This window comes from Sapajus apella, unplaced genomic scaffold (assembly GCF_009761245.1).
Source record: "Sapajus apella isolate SASKATOON/1434 unplaced genomic scaffold, GSC_monkey_1.0 scaffold18, whole genome shotgun sequence".
NCBI classification, from domain to species: domain Eukaryota; kingdom Metazoa; phylum Chordata; class Mammalia; order Primates; family Cebidae; genus Sapajus; species Sapajus apella.
The window spans coordinates 6,360,588-6,372,538 of NW_022436958.1; the positions used below are offsets into that span (position 1 = coordinate 6,360,588).

The 11,951-nt window shown below is 35.3% G+C and overlaps 1 long non-coding RNA gene across 1 annotated transcript; it reads left to right on the plus strand.

The window, feature by feature from the left end:
* Positions 1–4,218: 4,218 nt before the first annotated feature.
* LOC116556924 lies at positions 4,219–8,524 on the plus strand. Its single transcript, XR_004271255.1, has 2 exons — positions 4,219–4,808; positions 6,516–8,524. It is a non-coding gene; the product is annotated as an uncharacterized LOC116556924 (long non-coding RNA).
* Positions 8,525–11,951: the final 3,427 nt, after the last annotated feature.

The window sequence follows — 11,951 nt, forward strand, 5'->3', positions numbered from 1 at the left end:
TCAAAAATATTGTGGAATGAAAATATATGCAATTGGACTTCAGAATGAGATATCATGTTGGTGAGAATGTGAAGAACAGGGAACCCAGGTAAACTGTGGGAATATAGATTGGTACAGCCATTATAAAAAGGTGTGAGTGCTTCCAGTGAAATTAAAAATGGAACTACCATATAAGCCAGCAATCCCTCTCCTGGCATTTTACACAGAGAACATGAAATTACTACCTCAAAAAATATCTTTACTCCCATGTTTATTGCAGCGACATTCACATAGCCAAAATATGGAAAATAACCAAGTGTTTTTCAACAGATTCATAGATAAAGAAATTATATACATATATACAATAGAATATTATTCAACCCTAAAAGGGACAAGATCTTGCCATTTGCCACAACATAAATGAGCATGAAGAACATTATGCTAAGTGAAATAAACCAAACACAGAAAGAAAAATATAGTTGTTTTTTTGTATCCCTTGGTATCTGCAAGGAACTGGTTCCAGGACTCCTTATAAACAACAAAATCTGTAGACACTCAAGTCTTGTCTACAATGGCATAACATTTTCCTGGAACACCTACACATCCTCTTAGTTGCTTTAAACCATCTTTAGATTACTTAGAGGAAAATGTAAATGCTATGTAAATAGTGTTATTGTGTTATTTTTAATTTGTATTATTGTATTATTTTTCTTTTTAAAAAAAAATATTTCCAATCCATGTTTGGTTGAATCCATGGATGCAAAACCTCCAGACAGGGAGGACTGACTGCATTGCATGATGTTACTTATGTGTGGAATCTAAAAAAAAATTCCAAATATAACATATAGAGACAGAGGGGGAACAAAAGAGTAGTTACTAGAGTTACTAGGGGCAGTGGGGAGGTGGGGAGAAAATTGGGATCTGTAATCCAAAGAATGCCAAGTAGTAGGATGAACAAATCTCGAGATATAAGGAACAACATGAGGACTATAGGTAATACAATTGTACCACACATGAGATTCATGCTAAAAAAATGTAGATTATAGCTTCCTTTGCCACAAAAAAAAACCAACAACAACAACAAAAAATGGGGAAGTATGTGAAATGGATATGTTAATTTGCTTCACTGCAGCAACATTTTACTATATATGTATTCCAAAAAGTAACGTTGCATACTATAAACACTATAAAATTATAATATAGTAGAAGACTCAGATAACCTAAATAGTACTAATATAGTCATGTACTGCATAATGACATTTTGGTCAACAACAGACTACAATACAATAGTGATCCACTAAGTTTATAATACCATATTTTTAGTATGCCTCTTCTAAGTTTATATATATTTAGACATACAAATATATTTAGATACACAAATATTTACCATTGTGTTACAGTATTCAATGCAGTAATATGCTGTACAGGTTTTTAGCATAGAGGCCATAGGCTATACCTTATAGCCTAGATGTGTAGTAAGCTATTCTATCTAGGTTTGTGCAAGTATACTCTGATTCTACGATGTCCACACAATGACAATCACCCAGTGACACATTTTTTAGAATGTATCTCCTTGCTAAGAGATGCATGACTTTAATAATAAAACAGGGTAAGTAGAAGAGAGGCGACAGGATTTTAGCCTCTCTTTTGAGGAAGGACTGAGGTGAAGTTTGGGAGGCTATGTGCCTTGGAGATTGGATGATATCATGAAGTCAAATTTGAATGTGCTACAAAGGGGAAGCTATATTTAGGGGAATTTCTGGGTTTGCTAAACTGCTAGTTCTCCCATGGCCTGTGTGTAGAAAATCGTTATGAATTGAGTTGTCTCCCTTGCAAAATATGTTGAAGCCTCAACCTTCAAGATCTCAGAATGTAACCTTTGGAAATAAGGATTTAATTAAGATAAATGAGGTCATTAGCGTGGGCCCAACATCAACATAACTGGTGTCCTTGTAAATAGAAGAAATTTGGACACAGAGACAGACATGCACACAGTCTCTGTGAACATGAAGGCAGAAATCAGGGTGAAGCACCTACAAGCCAAAGAACACTGATGATTGTCAGTAAACTACCATAAGATATGAGAGGCATGAAACAGACTCTCCTTTACAGTCATCAGAAGGAACCAACAGTGATGAGATGTTGATCTCAGATTCCTAGCCTGTAGAACTGTGAGTCAATAAATTACTGTTAAGTCACCAGTATGCGGTATGTTATGGTACCAAAGCAAAGAAATGGAGTAACGAATTATGTAATTACACTTCAGTGTTATCTTGCCTGTTCTATGCATTAGCATCACTGCCTAGAAAAAGCCGTGCATGGAGAAAAAGCTGATGCTCCTTGTCCTGCTGCCCTGTTAATATGGCCTTGATTGGAGGTTGTTCTACCTTCCCTTTACAGCACGGATAAATAGGGACTCAAAATACATTTGATTTTAGTTATATTTCTCAGTAGCTCTCTAACACTGAGTTAATCTTTTAAAATTTGAGTAATGGTTTTCTTATTTATACATTATAAATTAGAAAGATAAAAAGATGCTGAATGAAGGAGACATATCAGGATTTTTTGGGTCACTTAAAAAGTACACATACCTAGGTCTCAGCTCAGCTCTCAAGAATAAAAATCAATAGTTTGGATTCAGACATGTGTATGTATGTATGTATATACACATACATATATATATATTTTTTTCTTTTTTTTTGAGACAGAGTTTTGCTTGTGTTGCCCAAGCTGGAGTGCAATGGCACAATCTTGATTCACCTCAACATCTGCCTCCTGGGTTAAAGTGATTCTCCTGCCTCAGCCTCCCAAGTAGCTGGGATTAAAGGCATGTACCACCATGCCTGGCTAATTTTGTATTTTTAGTAGAGATGGGGTTTCTCCATGTTGGTCAGACATCTGTATTTTTAAGAAGCATTTACAGTTAAATATATTGACAACCCTTCAATGAAGACCATGAGATTTAATATAAAAATTGTTCTCAGCTCCAATTTTGTTCATTCTATGATTATACTGTTGTGTCATGAGTGATATAGACTTGTAGGGAACAAGAGTACTCAGAAAAGAATTCATGTATTTATCAACAAAAAATATTTAATGTAAATAGAATTGTAAGCTGCCTTACACAGATGAACATAGATCTGGCACAATGACCTAGAAAGCTATATTTTTAGTTTGGGGCAATAGCTAAAATTCAGAGTTCTTATATTTCATAATATTTTTCTTCCATAATCTACCAGCAAGAGGATGCTTGATGTTTTGTGGCAGCGGCAATTTTAAAATTAATTGATATATTTTCTAAGTGCGCTAATTTCTTTTATACAATTATATATTAAAAGCTGCAAGTTTATAAAAATCTTAGCTTGACAAATATGAGTTCTTTCTTTAAATGCTGAGGGCTGAAAAATGAAATTTAGTACATATGAACTCCTAGAAGCTCTTTACCACTTTAACATTTAACAGCCATACATTAACATTTAAAAAGTCATAAAAAATCTACATCTATAAGCGATTTTACTTAATAGGCTAGCCATATGCATTCTATGCAATAGAAGGGAACAGCACTAATAAAATGTATACTGAACTCAGTAAAAGTAATTTATACAACTAGAGCTCACTTGATGATTAGAGGGCAAATTACAGGTTATATGTGATAGTTTTATCTGTCCCTAAAAATTATTGTTGCCACATTGCCCCCAATAATTAGAAGTGACCTACTGACTGGAGGCAGAGGTATGGATGGGATGACCTTTCAAAGTCGCCTTGAAATGATCATGATTAATTTCAAAGCAACATTTAGTAAATGATAGAATAAGCCACAGATCTGTGAGTTGAAACCATTTCATGTTGAAGTAATTGCGACATAGTTCTCTAAAAAAAAAAAAAAAAAAAAAAAAAAAAAAAACCAAAGAAACAAACAAAACTCAGCATGCCTTTTTATGAAATATATGATAAACAAATCAACAATTAATTTTGTGACAACAGTATAGAGAGGAAATCAAAATCCTCAAATGAATAAAGTAATGAGAATAAAACAAATCAGTCTTGCACAATTTATCTACATCTTTCTCCTTTGATATTGAAATACACCCTGGTAAGGCATAAGAAAGTAGAATAATATTTAACTGTAATTTCATCCACATAGCATCCTAGGATACAAATCCATTTTTGGTCTTCGAGAATTTTGTATCATTTCTGTGAGAACTGATTAACAAAAGAACAAAATAATTTGAAATAGGAAATGGAAGCAAAGCAGATGGCAATGAGGCAGTGAGGACTGTTATAGTAAAAGTTTGGAAAGAAGAAACAAACCGGTAAGAGGAAAGTATTCCTGAGCTTTATTACCTCTGCTCTCTGATGCTGATAGAAACAGAGCTAGGGAGACAGAAATCAACAACTGAGGAGTCGTGTAAGCAGAAAGACATTAAATCCTGAGTAAGAAACAGACACAGGAGAAAAGCTTTTTATGACGTTTAGTATCTACAAGAAGATATGTTTCTAAGTGTTTCCTTAATATAATTGTGAACTGAGTATCAGACATAAGCTATTACAGATTGGTGAGCAGCAATCACTAGTATAACAATTATTATTAATTTAAAATGTAAAATATGCCTGATACTGTCTTAATAATTTATAGAGCTATTATTTTATTTTAGCATATCAAAACTACACATACTAATGCCTTTTGTATGTTCATACTTAACCTGATATTCCAAAGTTTAAAAATAAAATACACTTTATTGCTTCATAGAAATAAACTGTAACACTCATATATTGACGATGGGAGTTCAAAATGGTACCGTTTTCCTTGAAAAGAATTCAACAGTTTGGTAAGTAAAATTAAATCTATACTTACCATATGATCCAGGCCTTCTGCTGTTAGACATTTACCCAAGAGAAATGAAATCATTTGCTTATGCAGAAACCTGTACATGAGTGTTTATAGTAGCTTTATTCATAATAACCCCACAGTGGGAACAACCCAAATGCTCATCCACTAGTAAATGGATAAACAAATTGTGACACAGCTCTACAATGGAGTACTATTCAGCAATAAAAGAGGATCTACTACTTATAAATGCAAAAACGTAAGTGACTCTCAAAAAAAAAAAGCATTATACAAAGTAAAAGAAACCAAATGCAAAAGGCAAAAGACTCTATGATTTCATTTATGTGTCATTCAAAAAAAGGTAAACTATAGGAACAGAAATCTGATCAGGAGTTTCCAGGGATTTGGGGTGAGGAGAGGGAATTAACTACCAAAGGCACGTAGGAAGTTTATTGGGATGCTGGAAATGTCCTATATCTCAATTGTTATGTTGGATACACAATAGTACACATTAGTCAGAGCTCATTAAGTATACACCTAAAATAGATGAATTTATTATAATACAATCAACTTGAATTTTTTAAAAAAGTGTTATATAAATAAGAACATAAGAGCTATCTATTATCTCACCACTCAGAGATATTTGCTAGCAAACTATTTTTCTAATCATTGTTTTTCTTTTTTTTGGTTTATGTACATGCAGGAATTTTTCTAACAAAAGTGGGTCTGTATATTATATTCTACAGTAATTCATAATTATTTTCAATTAAAAATGTATAGTGTATATCTGTGATTTTAAAAAAGCATTTTCATAGCATAATATTCTATAGATGTACTATAACTTATTTATTTAAATGATTATTGTATCTAAGTTGCTTCGAAGTTGTGCAACCACGAGTGAATAGTTTCATATATACAATCTTTATATGAACCATATGCAATCTTTTGGCAATTTTCTTGGAATAAATTCCTATATGTTAACTTTCAGAATACAGGTCTAGACAAGTTAAAATTTTTGTTACAAAGTTGAAAATTATTTTCTAAAAAGGTTCTGTAAAACAGGAATCCCCAACTCCCAGGCCACAGACCTGTACTGATCCATGGCCTGTTAGGAACCCAGCTGCACAGCAGGAGGTGAGCGGCCAGCCAGTGAGCATTACCGCCTGAGCTTTACCACCAGTCAGATCAGAGAGGGCATTAGATTCTCATAGGAGCACGAACCCTATTATGAACTGTGCGTGAAAGGGATCTAGGCAGCCTGCTCCCTTTGAGAATCTAATGCCTGATGATCTGAGGTGACGCAGTTTTGTCCCGAAACCATCCCTCCAATGCCCCCCTGATCATGGAAAAATGTCTTCCACAAAAACTGGATCCTGGTGCCATAAAGGCTGGGGACTGATGCTATTAAACTACATTCCTACCAACAATATTAAAAGCTGCTTATTTTTATGCCTCCCTTACAGAATATGATTATCATTTAAAATATCTTTAAAAGATAGCAAGTTCCTCAATCCCTATCTACATTCATGAACAAAAATCTACTCATGTTAAAGGTCTAACTGAAATGCCTCAATAACTCACTCATTCAACAGTAAACGCATTATTCATTTCATATCTGGATTAGATTTTTTTTTTAATATAAATGTTTTCCTATGACCTGTTACTGATAGATTTAAATATTCAAATATGTTTCCCTCTTTCCTTGAAGTTTCGAGTCAGTTGCTCTTCAGATTCATTTTCCACTCTTTTCATGAGGACCTCCTTTAACTTGATCACCTGGGCTCCCTACCTTCCAGCCTCCAGATGGAACTGAAGAAGAGGAGAGGTCATTGTCCTGAGGGCAGGAGAGAGAGACTGGGGTAACTGATCTCCCACTTCCTCAATACCAGGCCATAGTTGAGGCAAAAGATACTTCCTTCATCCTTTAGTATTATTCCCTTTGGGTAGCTTCTCTTCCAGAGCTATAGCTCTCCTTGCATTCTGGCTACTCTGTCCCCTTCAGGCATACCAGCTGTTAGTCACTGCTAGTCCCTGGGTCTCTTACCCCTTTTCACACTTCGGTGAAAAGTGTACTCATGAAAATTATCTTCACTTAATAACTTTATTCTTTTTTCCTGTTGGAACCCTATGTGATAAAGGGATGAATGACAGAACAATAGCAAGAGCTTAAATAACAAATTCTATGCTAGGCCATAAACAAATAGGAGAGGATTTACTCAAAGAAATTATGTCAGATCAATAGTCAAGTTATATTTACTATAGCCAAAGCCCTTGGAGGTATTTATGCAATAGTAAACACCTAAACAGAAACATGAAAATTGACAGGAACTAATCTAATAGGATACAGGTTGAATCCAATAGCGTTTAGAAAAGAATGAAAGAAAATTATATACAATGATTGAATTGAAATAAAAAATTCTTAATAAATAGTTCTCTGTAGGAATGACAGGTTTAGCAAATAAAAATACAGGATGCCCAGTCCAATTTGCATTTCAGATAAATGGTAGATAATTTTTTAGTATGTTATCTGAAATGCAAATTTAACTTGGCCCTCTGTCTTTTCTCTGGCAAGCCCATTCTTGTGAATAATTTATTAACACAGTCTATTACTTTTCAAAATCTCTTATGATTTGCCTACTAAACAATCAACAAGGTACAAATGACCTGGTGACAGATGAGGTCAAGTGGATCAAGAACTAGTGTATAGGAGACTAATGGGTAGAAGGAACTGTAAAAGGAAGCAATTCACCCAAACAACATGCTACCATGGGAGTGACCTGTTTGTTGACGGAGAGAAAGAGAGAGAAAAAAGAGTGATTGTGTATATGGAGTCACTAATATGAATTCTGGGGATAAGTGCAGTCAGGGTGTTTTCAGAACAAATTTTAACAAACAGGAAAATGTATGAAAGTTCAATATGTGACATGGAATTTTGATCAGAAAATCTAGAAAATGAAAATTGTGGTTAGAGAACATAGATAAGTGTGAAATTAAAAATCTGTGTCAAGATTAGTCAAATTAGTCAAAACTGTGGGCACAAACAGAAGTAGTGGTAAACATAAAAGGCGGTCCAAAAAGTGAAATACAAATAATAGTTGCTTGGAAGTAGAGACAACTGACTTATACTTCTAATATGGCCTTGAGTAAACCTCAATCTCCCCAGGCTCTATTAGTTTAACTACAAAATGAATAGGCAGTTAGGTAGACTTTATTTTAAATTGCAGCCTTAAAAACCTATGCTCCATAATCTAGGATTCCAAATGGAATTGGACCCAAGAGAACAATGGGTGAATTTTTTTCAGACAGTAAAGCCATGCGATTGTATTAGAATCAGAAATAACTGATGACATTGTTTGGATGTCTTACCTCTCCAAATCCCATGTTGACACTTGATCTCCAATGTTGAAGACAGGGGCCTAGTGGGAAGTGTTTGGGTCATGGGTGCAGATCCTTCATTAATGTCTTGGTGCTCTCTGCAAGGTAACAAGTGAGTTCTCACTCAGTTAGTTACTATGAGATCTGATTGTTATAAAAGACTCTGGGACCACCCTCCTCTCTCTCTTGTTTCCTCTTAAGCCATATGATACCCTTGCTCCCCTCTTCACCTTCCTCCATGAGTAAAACTTTCAAAGGTCTTACCAGAAGCTAAGCAGATACTGCTGCCATTCTTGTAAAGCCTGTAGAACCACGAGCCAAATGAACCTCCTTTCTTTATGAGTTACTCAGACTCGGGCATTCCTTTATACCAATACAAAATGGATTTATATAACATGGCTGGCTTGGACAACACTAAGTTAGAAAAAAATTATATGCCCATCCTGGGACAGGGGTCTCAGCTGTCTGCTCTTTGCTTCTGTTCTAAGTGCTCTCCCAGTTTGGGCAGATCATCAATGAAAGGTTTTCCTTCTGTTTGAATGAGACAGGCTTCTAACACTGCCCCAAACTGCTAATTGTGGCACAAATAGAGAGATAAACCAGATGAAGAAATTCTATCAATTTTAACTATGTGGAAGAGAAAGACAAAACATTAACTTATAATTTAGTTGACAAAATATTAATTTAGTTGTTAAAACAGTAAAAAAAAATTATGATTAAAAACCTTGAAGACTAAAGGCTTTGCCCAATTAGAAGGAAAAGACAAGGAGAACATCTCTGATCTCTCTCTGCCCTCCTTTCTCATATGGCATTAGGCTTTGACACATATGCCATCTCACTGTGTCCTTTCCCGTACGCCATCACGTTTTGACTCAGATGTAAGAGGTAGGAAGGTGACTTGAGTTATACGTAAAACCAGGTATAAGCTAGGAAACATGGCTTACAGAGGATTTCAGCAAATGTCGCAGTGGATTGTGAGAAGAGTTTCAACAAGGAAAAAGTGAAATTAAACCATAACAGAAATGCACTCCACTTTCTCCAAATAAATAAGTAAAGGAATTGCCTATTCCATAAAAAGGGAGGAGCAAGGCAAGTTGCAGATTGTGGTAATGACAAAAAATATGGAAATATAACAGCCTGATAAATGAACTTTCCCATGAAAGACCAAGTAAAAAATAGCTACTATATTCCAAAGTGATATATCACAGTGTAATGCAAAATTTTTAACCCCCCCCCACAAATTACTAAATCTTCCACTAACACCAATATTTCAAAAGGATCAGGAGTCAGAGATTGAGTGGAAGGAAGGATTTTAAAAATAAATCCATTGGCAAGAGCTTTTCCGTGAATCTCACCTTCCTCTGGAGTGAGGAGTGGGAGATTCCTCATTCTCACGATTATCCCAAGAAACAGAATTCTAAGAAAACATTCTGAGACCTGTGATGTTTGGGGAATCCAGAGATCTGGTATTTGATTTATATAAAAATCTGAAGGACAAGAGATTGAACGAAGAAATCTATGGCCACAGAGAGGACTACATTTTTTAAAGTAATAAAATTCCAGAAAATAATAAGTTGAATGGATATACGGATGATTTCCATGGACTAGAATTCAGCAACAAACCACAGAAAGAAATTATGGGCTTATCTTTGATTTCATTAAAGGGGAGGTCATTTAAATGTGTTAATTGACTTCAGCAGAAAAATACAAGACTTATTTCTTGATGCCCACAGATTGCAGAAAGAGAAGGAAACTTCAAACCACAAGCAAAATTATCACTCTATCAAGGAAACTGCATGTAAGAGATTCTTGAAATATGAGTGGAAGCCTCAGAAGAAGACAGCCCACAAAATATGATTCAACTTTAAATATCTGGTACGTACAGAGAAAGGATAAACGAGCTCATGACAGTATCAGAAAAGTAGAAACCTTTATCTGGCCTTTTTCTTCTTTACATCTCTGCTCTCTAAATAGGGAAGGGTCAGATGTTAGACAGAGAAAGATATAGAGGAGTCTATGGGGAAAGAGAATAAGTCTACTAAACTCCATCCCTACCTATGTACTTCCCAAGTACTGAAGAACTACACAGAGGCGAGGACTGAGATATCTTCAATGTTAAATCAAATTTAGTTTTGAAGTAACAAACCTCCCATTTTAATTGTTGAATTGAGAATGTTTTGCAGCTTGAAATAGGATTTGTTTTTTAAGCTTAGAGTAACTGTAAAAGTCATGGAGCCCACTCAAGTTTTTAACCCGTACAAGAGAAGAACTGGCTGTTCAGAGTACATTTCAAAGAACAATAGAAAACAAAAATAGAATTGTCTTGTAATTACATCTCATAAGTGTAAGGCCAGTTGCCTCGCTGGGAGCTCGGACACACCCATCCCTCTCTATGCCTGAAAATTACGTCACCAGAATCTGCACTCAGCATCTAGCTACTCCATGCCCACCTCTGCACTCAACACTAGACTCTGCATTCGGCACCAAGCCCGCCGTTGGAAATCCCCTCTGCACTCAGCACTAGGATCTGCACTCGACACTAAACTCCGCACTTGGCACCTAGCCAGCCATTGGAAAACCCTGCTAAAATTTAAAAGAAGCCCCGCTCGCCGGAAATCCCGCCTATACCTATAGCAGCTTGCCACGTCCACATCCTGTTTCTCCACAGCCAATCATAACGCCTTCCCTCCGTATATAACCCCATGCCTGAGAGGAGTCAGGTGCAACTTCTCTGGCCCCTTTTCCCTGGACCATAGAACCTCGCCCGGGAGCTGATTATTGGCGTCTAATTGTTCTCATGCAGGCCTCAGTTTCCTCATTTTAAACTCGGCAATAAACCTTACAGAGAATAGACCTTACAATAAGTCCTCTTAATCAAACTACAAGTTGTTACGTCTAGAGCAAAATTACTCCTGAATAAGAAATTGAAACTTGTGTTTTTATATTATGCTTGTATCAGTCAGGATCTTGGTACCTTTTGAGATAGCATACTCAAAAAGTTAATTGAAGAAGTGTAATGAATAAGTTATTTACAAAACTTTGGGCAGGCAGAGTTAGGTACAATGAACAGGAATGGTTTTAATTTTAAACCATTCCTCTTCATTTTATCTAACCCTTCATTTTACCTAACCCTGCCTGCCCAAAACTAGCAACTCTGTTGCTAGTTTTCTGCTAGCAACAGGAAATTAAAACCACCCCTAACTAAAAGGCATAATAGAAGGAAGGAGCTACTGGAAAGAAGACAGACTTATCATTGTTGTGAAGATACACCATACTAGCTGTAGTTTCTACTGAAAGAGATGCAGCTAATTCACTACAAAACAATAGTTAATGGTACAACATTAAACCACTTCCCTCAAATGGTGGGGAAAAAGTCAAGGATGTCTGTTCCCATCTGAGTATTTAATATAATTAAGTTTGTACTAGCCAGTATAATTAGGCAAGAACAATTTATTAAAGCATAAAGATGGAAGGAAAAAGAAAATTCTTTATTTACAAATCATATGATTTTTCTATTTACAAAATGCTAAGGAATTTACAAAGCAACTACTCTGATTCCTAATTAAATTTAGCAAGTTTGCAAAATAAAGTCAATTTACAAAATCAATTCGCTTTCTATAGGATAGTTGCAAATAATTTGAAAATAAGTTAAAAATCTATTCATATTAGCATCGAAAATCATGAACTACTTAGGAATTAAATTAATAAAAGTATTAAAATACCACTGCACTAAAAACCACAGAATATTACTGAGATCAGTTGAAGAAGA